We start from the raw sequence: 12528 nt of genomic DNA, 5'->3' as shown, positions 1-12528 counted from the left end.
CACTGCTCACCATCATGGTGACTTCAAATAAAACTATTATTTTCAATAAAACATCAACATCCACAGAAATAAAGTCAGTCTGGTTAGTAATGTGTGAAGCTGGTAATGCTGTTTGTGGAGTTGTTTAATCCTCCTCTGATGAAATCTTCAGAGATTTAATGTCTTCTTTTATCTTCAGTTGATTTCATCTAAAGCTGTGGCTGAAGTCAGTTGTAGTTCTCGTGTTTCTCTTTCCTTCAGTGATGCTGCTCATTATAATAAGGTGTTCATCATTAATGCTCAATCATCTCTTAATTATCTCATTAAATTCAACACTGCTTCAATGGTACTTTAACTCATTAGTGAGCACACACATGAACACTAGGAAGGGTTGTGATTTTTCTGTGTACTATTACATAAATCGTAACTGTTTAATTTACATGTAACTGGGATTTATCAGTCACATTCAGTTTATTAATATAATTAAATAAATCTTACCTGTTTCATTTATAAATGATTTACAAATAAGATTTTTATTCTTAGATAGTTATTCTTAGTAAGTTGATTAATTTGTTTATTAAAATTACATAATCCAAATCGATGCATATCGATGCATTGAATCTTCGACTATTCGGGGTCACCCCTAGTATATAGTAAGGAAACTTTGTGTTAACCAAATAACAGTTTTTAACTGTAGCATTTTTACAACCTTTGACCGTTAAAATCACGATCATTTTTTACAGTGTATATTCATTATCTACTAATGGTTTGATCATCATTTGTTCATGATTAACTATTGATATAATGGTACACTGACATTTCAGTGATTAATAATATATTAACTAGTAACTTAATATTTGCAATTGCATTTTAACCAAGGCGGTTTGAAGCGCCGGCACTTTGCGCTGTACGCAAATGTCAGCTGTTATCAAATAATAATTGGTGGCTTTTAGCACAGTAGTAAGTCATAGGCTGCGTTCGGAACCGCATACTTCCCTACTATATAGTATGGAAAAAGCAGTAGGCGAGCGAAAAGTATGTCCGAATCCTTAGTATTCATAAAAGAGTAGGCGAGAACTACCAGGCGTTTGGACTATTTCTCGCGAGATTCGGACGTGCGTGTACTCAAGTTGCGTTCGAATATGCCTACTAACCTACTATATAGTAGGCGAAAACAGTACGTGAAAGGAGTAGTATGTTCGAAACCTCAGTAATCATAAAAGAGTAGGCGAGAAATCCCCGGATGGCCTACTGCGCTCCGCCCAGATTGTGAAGCACTCATCGTCGGATACTTTTCTATCCCTGCCTTCCCATAAGGCCACAGGAAAGGATACGTCAGGTGGAGGAAAGTGATGCGGGTGTTTTCAAACGTGAGTATTACAAACGAAAATCACAATTCTCTTGTGTTCAAATCACGTTTGTTGAGCTTCTGTAGAGTAAACTTTTGAATTGCTGAAGGTGAAAAGTTGTCTAAATAGTTGTGATTGTACTGTAAAAACACGTTTTATTGTGTAGGCTATAGCTAACAGGGGATCTCCAGTAACACACATACGTCTCCAAAGTGGATTACATATGCATGTTAAAGATAAAGATACTTACTAAATGTTTATTTAACATCTGACAGGAATTTTTGATAAGTATTGCAGATGAGCACATCACACCACAAAATAGACATCTGATACGTCTGAATAGATCAGAATGGTGTGTGTGCGCTATAATGAAGAGTTCACTGTTGTCAACTCTGCTTACTTTACATGAACCTGAGCAATGTAAATAAACAAATCTACATAAAGTAACTAAACAGAAGTTATCAATTTAATTTGTCCATTAGTACTGTTGATAAACTGAGGAACATTAACACATCAGCAACTACATTTAAATGTAGTTTTGAACATAAATCACATAGGTAACGGTAATCTTGTCTGATGTTACAGGGACAGAAGAGCTCGTGTGTGTGTGTGTGTGTGTGTGTGTGTGTGTGTGTGTGTGTGTGTGTGTGTGTGTGTGTGTGTGTGTGTGTGTGTGTGTGTGTGTGTGTGTGTGTGTGTGTGTGTGTGTGTGTGTGTGTGTGTGTTTATCTGGTGGAGAGCGGCTGATAAAGGAATGCTGTCATCAAAGGCTTTGAGTCAGTATACTACAGAAATGAATAAAACATCTATTTAAATCTTAAGTTGTATTTTATTTCAAACAGTTATTTTAGCACTTTTCTGATTCTTGATGGCTCTGTATTTGCTGCAGAGCTTTTGTGGTGGAGCAGCGCCTGCAAGACACGGGTGTCGTGTGGGGAAAACCTGAAACAAAAATATAAAGTAATATCATTTAGTTACTTCTAATACAGAAATCAAATGACATTGTGCTGTTTAAATGAGTGCTTTTGTATTATGTTTGTGCATTTTTGTAGGATCTGAGATGTCAGCAGACGGGTGTGAGCACTGAGGATCCTGGACCCTTCATCACTTCACCTTAGTGCATCATCTGGGCCAGATATTGCTGTGGTCTCTTCATCCTCAGTAAACCCAGAGCCAGTGAGACTTCTAGAAAAAGACCAAAAGCGTCTAACAGTGCACTTATTACAGGGACGATCCCCCTGGAGCTAAGAGCCTTGCTCAAGGACACACTGGTGGTGACGGTTACGGAGATCAAACCAGAAAGCCCACTACACCGCAAAAGTCCAAACGCTATGAGGGCCATAATGGATGGCTAGGACAGACGAAGGTGTTCACGCTGGTCAACTGCTTCATGAATATAAAGCTGCAGAACTGGCACACCTGTGTTGAGACGGGCAGCAGATGTGGCGTTCACCTTCTGTATGTGTGATCGGTAGAACAATACATTTGAATAAAGCTTTGTTTCATGTGTTGACTTTTATTCATTTCTTGTGATGTTTACTTTTATTAATTCTTTTACTCATTCATTCATGTTTCCTTAGTTGTCAGTAAATAAAATTATTCACATCATATTCACATTGGCTGCATTTGTCTAATGTGTATTCATGGCATGCATCGCTATGTCATATGACAAGTTGCCTTTTGCATGTTTTACTAAAACGATATATATATATAAAAAGGTAATATAATTAAGTATTGGTCAGCATTTGTCATTATTATTGTAAGTGTTTGTGGGTGTGCTAGCAGTGCAGTTCATTCTGGGGGAAATCTTAATTTTTTTAGAGTATACAATCAACAGTTTCCTCCAAAGGCGAGATCTCCGAGCAGCTGAAAGATTTTTCTGAGCAGACATTACAAACACTGAGGGAAACCGCACCGGTCGGGCTGTGGAGTTACTGATGCTGAGCTCTTACTGCACCTGTCACTCATATCTTTTTTTTTTATTGTTTTATAATTGCATGGTGGTATTAACAATGAACAATAATAGTGATAAAACTAATGGGTTTATGTACATTATATACAGAGAAAAAACAATAACAAGGTTAGATATCTTGAATAAATCATCATAATGCAATAATTTTTATGTTTGTTTTAGTTTTTATTTCATAAGCCTGGGATCAAACAGGAGTTAAATTTAACAAGAAAAAGAGGGAAATATAAAGGAGATTTAGCCCACTTTTGCTTGTGGATGACATTTTTTTGCATATAAAATAAAGAAATTAACAACATATTCAAGAGATCACGATTTGGGGTTTTTGCAAGGATAAAAAAGGATGAAATTGTCAGATTAGTAGGGTTAAAATGTATTTCTTTTAGTACAATGACAAAATAAATGGGCAGCTGTTTCTTAAAAAAGACCACAAAAAATGAGCACGTTTAATCCAATATACAGATGAATTAAACCTGTCACACGAGTTGTTGCGCTTGTGATATCGTCATGGGTCACATGATAACGTCAACATGGCGCATAAAGTGCGGATCGCATTCATACTTAACGAGATCTGGATATATAGTACCTACTCTTTTAGCGCTCGTTAAGTAAGTACTTATTGAAATTGAGTACCTACTCAATGAGTATGCGGTTCCGAACGCAGCCACTGTTTGGTTTCGATTTGAGTCATTGGCAGCCTGTTGCGTCCACAGCTGTTCTCACTCAAGTAGTGATCAGTGTGTATTTAATAAGCGTGTCAGCGCTGTCGCCCCTTACAAAAAATAACCATGTTTTTTTTGTAGTACCCATGGTTTAACCGTGTTTTTTGTAGAAAAACCATAGTAACTACAAATTAACCATGGTTTAACTGTGATTTTTGTAGTAAAAACCATAGTAACAAATTAACCATGGTTCTTTTGTATTAACCATGGTTTAACATGTTTTTTGTAGTAAAAACCATAGTAACTACAAATTAACCATGGTTCTTTTGTAGTACCCATGGTTTAACTGTGGTTTTTCTAGTGAAACCATAGTAACTACTGTTTTTAACCATGGTTTAACTGTGGTTTTTGTAGTAAAACTATAGTACAAATTAACCATGTTTTTTTTGTTTTTTTTTAAGTAGCCATGGTTCAACCGTGGTTTTTGTCGTAAAACTATAGTTTACTACAGCATTTGCAGCAGATCCAACTACAAAATGAAGAACGGTTTTATTACAGTACATATTTACTATGAATTTAGCCATTTCAATTACTCTTAATAAAATATAGAATAATATTAATGTCAAAAGAATAATCATAATTAATCTTATTTATTATAATAGTTTGTGAAAATGAAACAATCATAGAAACAATCATTCTCAGCACTTGACATGTTAATTAACCTTTGAATGTAAACATGGCAAATAAAATTAGCGGCCTAGATTATTTTCTAGGCTGATATGGCCTAGAAAAGGAACTTTTCCCTCATTCCAGTTTAATAGCACAATGATATTACTCAGTATACAGGTGCTTTATAATATCATTGCACATTTATTTTATATGTATATTTAATTAACACTTTATAAACATAGTGCATTACGCGTTCACGGACAGGCACCATCTTGGAAAACAGTCTCGACTCATCGAGCCACGAGCGCTGTTCTAAGTGATGAACTGTGACTTGGAATCTCATATGGTTCGTTGTTTCTAGAAGAAAACACTGAACGTGACAGAGAAAATAAATAAACAAAAATAAAAATGTCCATGTTATTACATTTCACAAACTTAATTCCTATCGACCAGCTCACTTAGAACAGCGCTCGTAGATCGATTCATCGAGACTGTTTTTCGAGATGGTGCCTGTCCGTGAACGCGTAAGGCACTATGTTTATAATTTATCTTCTTATTAAACTGTTTGTACTCTTACAAAGCTCTTGCTTCGGTTTGCATGTAGGGACCCTCATTATGCTACCGTGTTAGTGTGAGGCTATTTTGAGCCTTGTTAGTGGTATTAACTAGCGATTTAATTTTACCACCCTGTGTCTACCCTGTGCCCCATAGACAAGCGTAATAAGCTAATCTGTTTTTAGAGATAAAACTCTTTACATTCGATTTTCAAGAAAATGCATCCCAGAGAACGATCTACTCGGTAACCATCTGTTAATTACCCCTAGGTTCATTTCTCACCGGAGTTGTCCTTTAATAAAAACACTGAGATTGACTTAATATTGTTATATAACCAAAGCAAAGTGTTTGCTTAGAAAAAAAATCCCACTTTCAAATGAAATAATTAGGTTCAGTGTTTCTAAACAAAATAATACAAAATAATATTAAACTAATATAAACTAATATAAACTGATCTCCATAATGGTGACTTAAAAATGGTGACTCTTTCCTTCAGTGATTCTGCTTGTTATCATCAGGTGTCTTCACTAATGGCCAATCATCACTTAATTAATCTCTTAATTATCTCATTACCTTTAACACTCTTGAGTGTGGAGCCAAATAAACTCTGAGGAGAGTTAATTTAACACTGGAGTTTTTGCTGTGTATAAAGTGCCATTTACTGTCTGGTGCAGGGATGGCACAGGGCTCTACGCTAACTTTTTTCTTGAGGAGCACTTGTGCTCCTAATTAAAAAAAAATTAGAAGCACAATCAACAATTTAGGAGTACTTTCTAATCCATCAAACGCATTCCAATTATAACTTTCCCATTACAGGACGACATGTCTCTTTAAATTAATGTCATGGGGCATTTTTACCATTATAAGAGCAATGTTTTCTAATCTTATTAAATGTATGCATCATCTGTCAATTTCTTAAATTAAAATAGAAAAGTTGTTTTTAAAATGTTAATTTAAACAATAAATTCAGTTAGAACAATTAAGACTGTTTCCAATCAAATGAGATATGCATCAAAAGATCCAGTTTTGCACTGCAGAGCTCTATCTGAAGTGGGATTTAGACATGTGTAAATGTTGTATGAATGTTTTACATGTAAGTTTTTGAATTTAGAAATATGTACAAAATAAACTTTAAAAGTTTAATATTTTAAATAAAAAGTCCATGCAAAGTATAAATATGCAAATAAAACCGCAGTAGGTGACGGAATTCATCCAGTCAATAGTTCAAAACACAGGTTCATTTGAATCGAATCGCTTGGAGATGCGAATTAGTTCTGGACTGGTGGCTTTGATTTTCACTTAATAGACAGTGTTGTGGCTAAAACGTTGTTACTTAATATCAACTTGTTTATTGGACTTTTGTACAAGATTATCACATATGCAATCATACCAGTACTCGGAGCAAAAGCAATTAAGCCGTGACTTTTGGCGCTCTGGCACTTCATAAACAGAACCACATGCATCTTGCGCAAGAACATTGCAGCCGGATCTACTTCTCTCTGTGTCTATGGTGAGTCGTGCAGATACTTCGCAGCGGGAATATACTTGTTTTATGTGTACAATAGTGATTCAGGATAAGACAAAAACACGGTTTGGAAAAAAAATCTTCACGATATACTTGCTCATTTTATACATTTAGTATTTTTTTAAACAGCATGTGTGATAAAGATTAAACTCAAGAACTCAAAGGGCTTTCTAAATGTATTATTCATGGATTCTTTTTTGATGGCATTTTTGCCCCAAGCACCGTCCATTTCTGAGCTTGCTTATGATAATCCAAATTTGGTATTTCCAGTAAATTTTGATTTGGCTGTAAATCAGCGCGAGGCGTCTGGTAGCTAAAGTGAAACGGTCTGCCTCTTCAGACCGTTTTACTTTGTAAACAATCGTTGTTTGAAGCGTCGCACACTTTTTTGCACTTCTTCTGCTGACTGAAGGCATGAAAAGCAGTTGATTGCAGTAGGAAAACGTACAGTTTCTCAGTGTTGATGCGCTTTGGTAGTTTTAGTTTTTTTTATTCTGATTGTATTACACACATCCAGTGGCGGCTCCAGACAATTTTGATTGGGGGGGCAATGGGGGGTCCTGGTCATTTCAATAGGGGGTCTTATGAAAACCAACAAAAAATACTGCAGACACAGCTAATAACGGCATATTACGGGCACTAAACAAAAACAACACAACATATCAACTACTTTGTTCTAAATTTGAAGTTTGCAAACGCTCAAACTTTAATTGCCATAGCCACACCCATGTCAGAGAAAACACATTTTTTAGCTCCAAGCTATAGCTTTAGCGTATAAGTTCGTGTGGGTTTGTTGCAGCGTCTTGAACGCAACAAAGCAATGCGCAGCAACGTTCATAGTGTGGCGCAATAATTCTTATGTTTATATTTTTTAGGGCTGTCAATCGATTAAATATTTAATCGCAATTTAATCGCACATTCTTATCAGTTCTAAATGTACCTTAAATTAACATGTTTCAAGTTTTTAATACTCTAATCAACATGGGTATGGAGAAAAATGCATTATGCAAATTTATGTTTATTATAAACCATACTCAGAGCATGAAGACTAGACATGTACCAAAGGTCACAGATGATTTTCAAAGAACTTGTTCATGTCTCTTAAGCCAACAATTCAGAATAAGCAGTGATTTCTCTCATTTTAAGAATATAAATAAAGGGAGTTTTTACTCTGGCAGTTTAATTCAGAACACGGCACAGTTCAAAAGCTGTAATGCCACAAGTAGGAATAAAGTGTGGCCCCTTTAAAGATGCGCGTTCCTGCCCACATGTCTATGTTCCTGCCGGTATTTTGTGTGTGCGCCGAGCTGTGCCACAGTGAGAGAAACATGGACTCGGGAGCGCTGTTGTCCAGAAAAGTAACCTGCTGCTTATTCGTTTTAGCCGATTGTAATGTATTTAGTTCAATAAAACACATGTACTGTAAGTAGTGATGATGGTGTTAATGATTTACCTCAGATATGAGCGAGAGTGAGCTTCAGTGCATTGCGCTCGGACTCCACTCACTGTAGAGAATGTTTTTTTTGTGAAAAAACACTTTTCTTTCGACCTGCGGAGCCTAATAAAAGTTAAGCAGAAAATATGGTAGGATAGCTTATGAAGGCAATAACTGCACTTGTTTCAGAGTAATGATAATGGTAACCCTTTTCTTTCCCTATTAAGGCTGCCTGCCGAAACGCTCTCAAGCGCTCACAGCGGGGAGTTTTCAGCTGAGCGCCTAACGTTTTCAGCTGGCTAAAAATGCTTTGGTGGACACACAGCCTAACGTTATACCGCCGTCACCGTGCAGAAGAACAGCCGTTCTCACTGCAGCGTGCTCTTACTGCCAAAGAAGTTGTAATGGCTGCGTTGTCATGATGGCGCGCGACAGCACAGCTCCACAGTGCGCGTTCGCTGACTAGAGGGGGATTGTTCTTTACGACAATCAATACTCCATTAATTTGCAGTTGAATGTCTATAATAATAGAATCAATATGTTGCATAACTACAGTCCTGTAATTCAGGTAACAGCTGGAAAAAAATGCTTTCTTCAAAAACACTTATCTAAATCTCGAAGATCGGATCGGATAGGATCGAATTAAATAATGATAATCGATTCAAGATCTTAAAGAATCGGAATCGAATCGATTCTTGAAATTTGAATCGAAACCCAGCCCTAGTCCTGGGTTCAATCCCCAGCAATTTAAAGGAATGTGGAACTTTCCACTAGCCTCATACATGCAACATATATGCTCTACCATTGAGCTACTGCCTCTTGTGAAGGTTGTGGTGAGTTACATGTCCCTTTTACTCAAGCTAGCATTTCAAAGCAACGTGGAACTTTCCACCACCCTGCAGGAAACTTGCTTCAGTCCATCAGGGGATGTAGCTCAGTGGTAGAGCGCATGCTTTGCAAGTATTAGGTCCTGGGTTCAATCCCCGGCATCTCCGAGGCAAGTTATCCTTTAACTCAAACCTTTATCTTTTGCACATCTTTCTCTGCCAAATTTCTTTTTGGCAAAATAACAACTAGCTTGAGTACAAGGCACATGTAACTCAGCTTAACTTTCACAAGTGCCAGTAGCTCAGTGGTAGAGCATATACTTTGCATGCATGAGGTCATGGGTTCAATCCTCAGTAACTCCAAGGATAGTTATCCTTCAACTCAAAGCTTTATCTGTTGTGCATCACTCTCTGCCTAATTCTTATTTGGAAAAATAGCAACTAGCTTGAGTACAAGGCACATGTAACTCACCCCAACCTTCAGAAGGGCAAGTGGCTCAGTGGTAGAGCACATGCTTTGTATGTATGAGCTCCTGGTTTCAATCCCCAGCGCCTCCAAGGAAAGTTGTAGAATTGAAAAGTTATTATTATTATTATAATTATTATTTTGTTTGTTTTTTTGCAACCAAGGTCCTGGGTTCAATCCCCAGCAATTTAAAGCAATGTGGAACTTTCCACTAGCCTCATACATGCAAAGTATATGCTCTACCATTGAGCTACTGCCCCTTGTGAAGGTTGTGGTGAGTTTCATGTCCCTTTTACTCAAGCTAGCGTTTCAAAGCAATGTGGAACTTTCCACTAGCCTGCAGGAAACTTGCTTCAGTCCATCAGGGGATGTAGCTCAGTGGTAGAGTGCATGCTTTGCATGTATGAGGTCCTGGATTCAATCCCCAGCATCTCCAAGGAAAGTTATCATTTAACTCAAACCTTTATCTGTTGCACATCTCTCTCTGCCTAATTATTTAGTTGGGAAATTAGCATCTAGCTTGAGTACAAGGCACATGTAACTCAGCCCAACATTCACAAGGGCCAGTGGTTCAGTGGTAGAGCACGTACTTTGCATGGATGAGCTCCTTTGTTCAATCCCAGCGTCTCCAAGGAAAGTTGTAGAATTGAAAGGTATTTTATTTTTATTTTTTTTTGCAACAAATGTCCTGGTTTCAATCCCCAGCATCTCCAAGGCAAGTTATCCTTTAACTCAAACCTTTATCTGTTGCACATCTCTCTCTGCCTAAATTTTTAGTTGGAAAATTAGCAACTAACTTGAGCACAAGGCACATGTAACTCAGTCCAATATTCACAAGTTGTTGTAGCTCAGTGGTAGAGCATATACTTTGCAAGCATGAGGTCATGAGTTCAATCCCCAGCAGCTCCAAGGATAGTTATCCTTCAACTCAAAGCTTTATCTGTTGCACATCTCTCTCTGCCTTATTTTTTAGTTGGAAAATTAGCAACTAGCTTGAGTACAAGGCACATGTAACTCAGCCCATTCTTCACAAGTGCTTGTAGCTCAGTGGTAGAGCATATGCTTTGCATGCATGAGGTAATGGGTTCAATCCCCATCTACTCCAAAGAAAATTATCCTTCAACACTAAGCTTTATCTGTTGCGAAACTCTCACTGCCTAATTTATATTTGGAAATATAGCAACTAGCTTGAGTACAAGGCAAATGTAACTCAGCCCAACCTTCACAAGGGCCAGTGGCACAGTGGTAGAGCGCATGCTTTATATGTAGGTGCTCCTGGGTTCAATCCCCAGCGTCTCCAAGGATAGTTATACTTCACCTCAAAGCTTTATCTGTTGTGCATATCTCTCTGCCTAATTTATATTTGGAAAAATAGCAACTAGCTTGAGTATAAGGTACATGTATCTCATCCCAACCTTCACTTCAGGGGATGTAGCCTTTTATTTTTCCAACAAAGGTCCTGGTTTCAATCCCCAGCAATTTAAAGGAATGTGGAACTTTCCATTAGCCTCACACATGCAAAGTATATGCTCTAACATTGAGCTACTGCCCCTTGTGAAGGTTATGGTGAGTTACATGTCCCTTTTACTCAAGCTAGCATTTCAAAGCAATGTGGAACTTTCCACTAGCCTGCAGGAAACTTCTTACAGTCAGTCAGGGGATGTAGCTCAGTGGTAGAGCGCATGCTTTGCATGTATGAGGTCCTGGGTTCAATCCCCAGCATCTCCAAGGCAAGTTATCCTTTAACTCAAACCTTTATCTGTTGCACGTCTCTCTCTCTGCCTAATTATTTTGTCTGGAAATTAGCATCTAGCTTGAGTACAAGGCACATGTCACTCAGCCCTACATTCACAAGGGCCAGTGGTTTAGTGGTAGAGCACATGCTTTGCATGTATGAGCTCCTGGGTTCAATCTCAGCGTCTCCAAGGAAAGTTGTAGAATTGAAAAGTTGTTTTTTTATTTTATTTTTCCAACAAAGGTCCTGGTTTCAATCCCCAGCAATTTAAAGGAATGTGGAACTTTCCATTAGCCTCACACATGCAAAGTATATGCTCTACCATTGAGCTACTGCCCCTTGTGAAGGTTGTGGTGAGTTACATGTCCCTTTTACTCAAGCTAGCGTTTCAAAGCAATGTGGAACTTTCCACTAGCCTGCAGGAAACATGTTACAGGCAGGGGATGTAGCTCAGTGGTAGAGTGCATGCTTTGCATATATGAGGTCCTGTGTTCAATCCCCAGCATCTCCAAGGCAAGTTATCTTTTAACTCAAACCTTTATCTGTTGCACATCTCTCTCTGCCTAAATTTTTAGGTGGAAAATTAGCAACTAGCTTGAGCACAAGCCACATGTAACTCAGTCCAATCTTCACAAGTTGTTGTAGCTCAGTGGTAGAGCATATACTTTGCAAGCATGAGGTGATCAGTTCAATCCCCAGCATCTCCAAAGAAAATTATCCTTCAACACTAAGCTTTATCTTTTGCACATCTCTCACTGCCTAATTTATATTTGGAAAAATAGCAACTAGCTTGAGTACAAGGCACATGTAACTCAGACCAACCTTCACAAGTCCAGTGGCTCAGTGGTAGAGCGAATGCTTTATATGTATGAGATCCCTGGGTTCAATCAAATTTGTAGAATTGTAAGGTTATTATTATTATTATTATTTTGTTTGTTTTTTTGCAACCAAGGTCCTGGGTTCAATCTCCAGCAGTTTAAAGCAATGTGGAAATTTCCACTAGCCTCATACATGCAAAGTATATGCTCTACCATTGAGCTACTGCCCCTTGTGAAGGTTGTGGTGAGTTACATGTCCCTTTTACTCAAGCTAGCATTTCAAAGCAATGTGGAACTTTCCATTATGATGCAGGAAACTTTTTTCAGTCTAACAGGGGATGTAGCTCAGTGGTAGAGTGCATGCTTTGCATGTATGAGGTCCTGGGTTCAATCCCCAGCATCTCCAAGGAAAGCTTTATCTGTTGCACATCTCTCTCTGCCAAATTTATATTTGGAAAAATAACAACTAGCTTGAGTACAAGGCACATGTAACTCATCACAGCTTTCTCAAGTGCCAGTAGCTCAGTGGTAGTGCATAA

The 12528-nt window shown here is 37.9% G+C and overlaps 2 non-coding genes across 2 annotated transcripts; both read left to right on the top strand.

Annotated features, from left to right (window-relative positions):
- Window positions 1–11092: 11092 nt before the first annotated feature.
- On the top strand, window positions 11093–11164 carry trnaa-ugc (transfer RNA alanine (anticodon UGC)). The gene has a single exon. It is a non-coding gene; the product is annotated as a tRNA-Ala (tRNA).
- Window positions 11165–12323: 1159 nt separating this feature from the next.
- Window positions 12324–12395, top strand: trnaa-ugc (transfer RNA alanine (anticodon UGC)). The gene has a single exon. It is a non-coding gene; the product is annotated as a tRNA-Ala (tRNA).
- The last annotated feature ends 133 nt before the right edge of the window (window positions 12396–12528 follow it).

This window comes from Pseudorasbora parva, chromosome 20 (assembly GCF_024679245.1).
Source record: "Pseudorasbora parva isolate DD20220531a chromosome 20, ASM2467924v1, whole genome shotgun sequence".
NCBI lineage: Eukaryota > Metazoa > Chordata > Actinopteri > Cypriniformes > Gobionidae > Pseudorasbora > Pseudorasbora parva.
The sequence above is the reverse complement of the archived record's forward strand: the minus strand, read 5'-3'. Positions and strand labels throughout refer to the sequence as shown.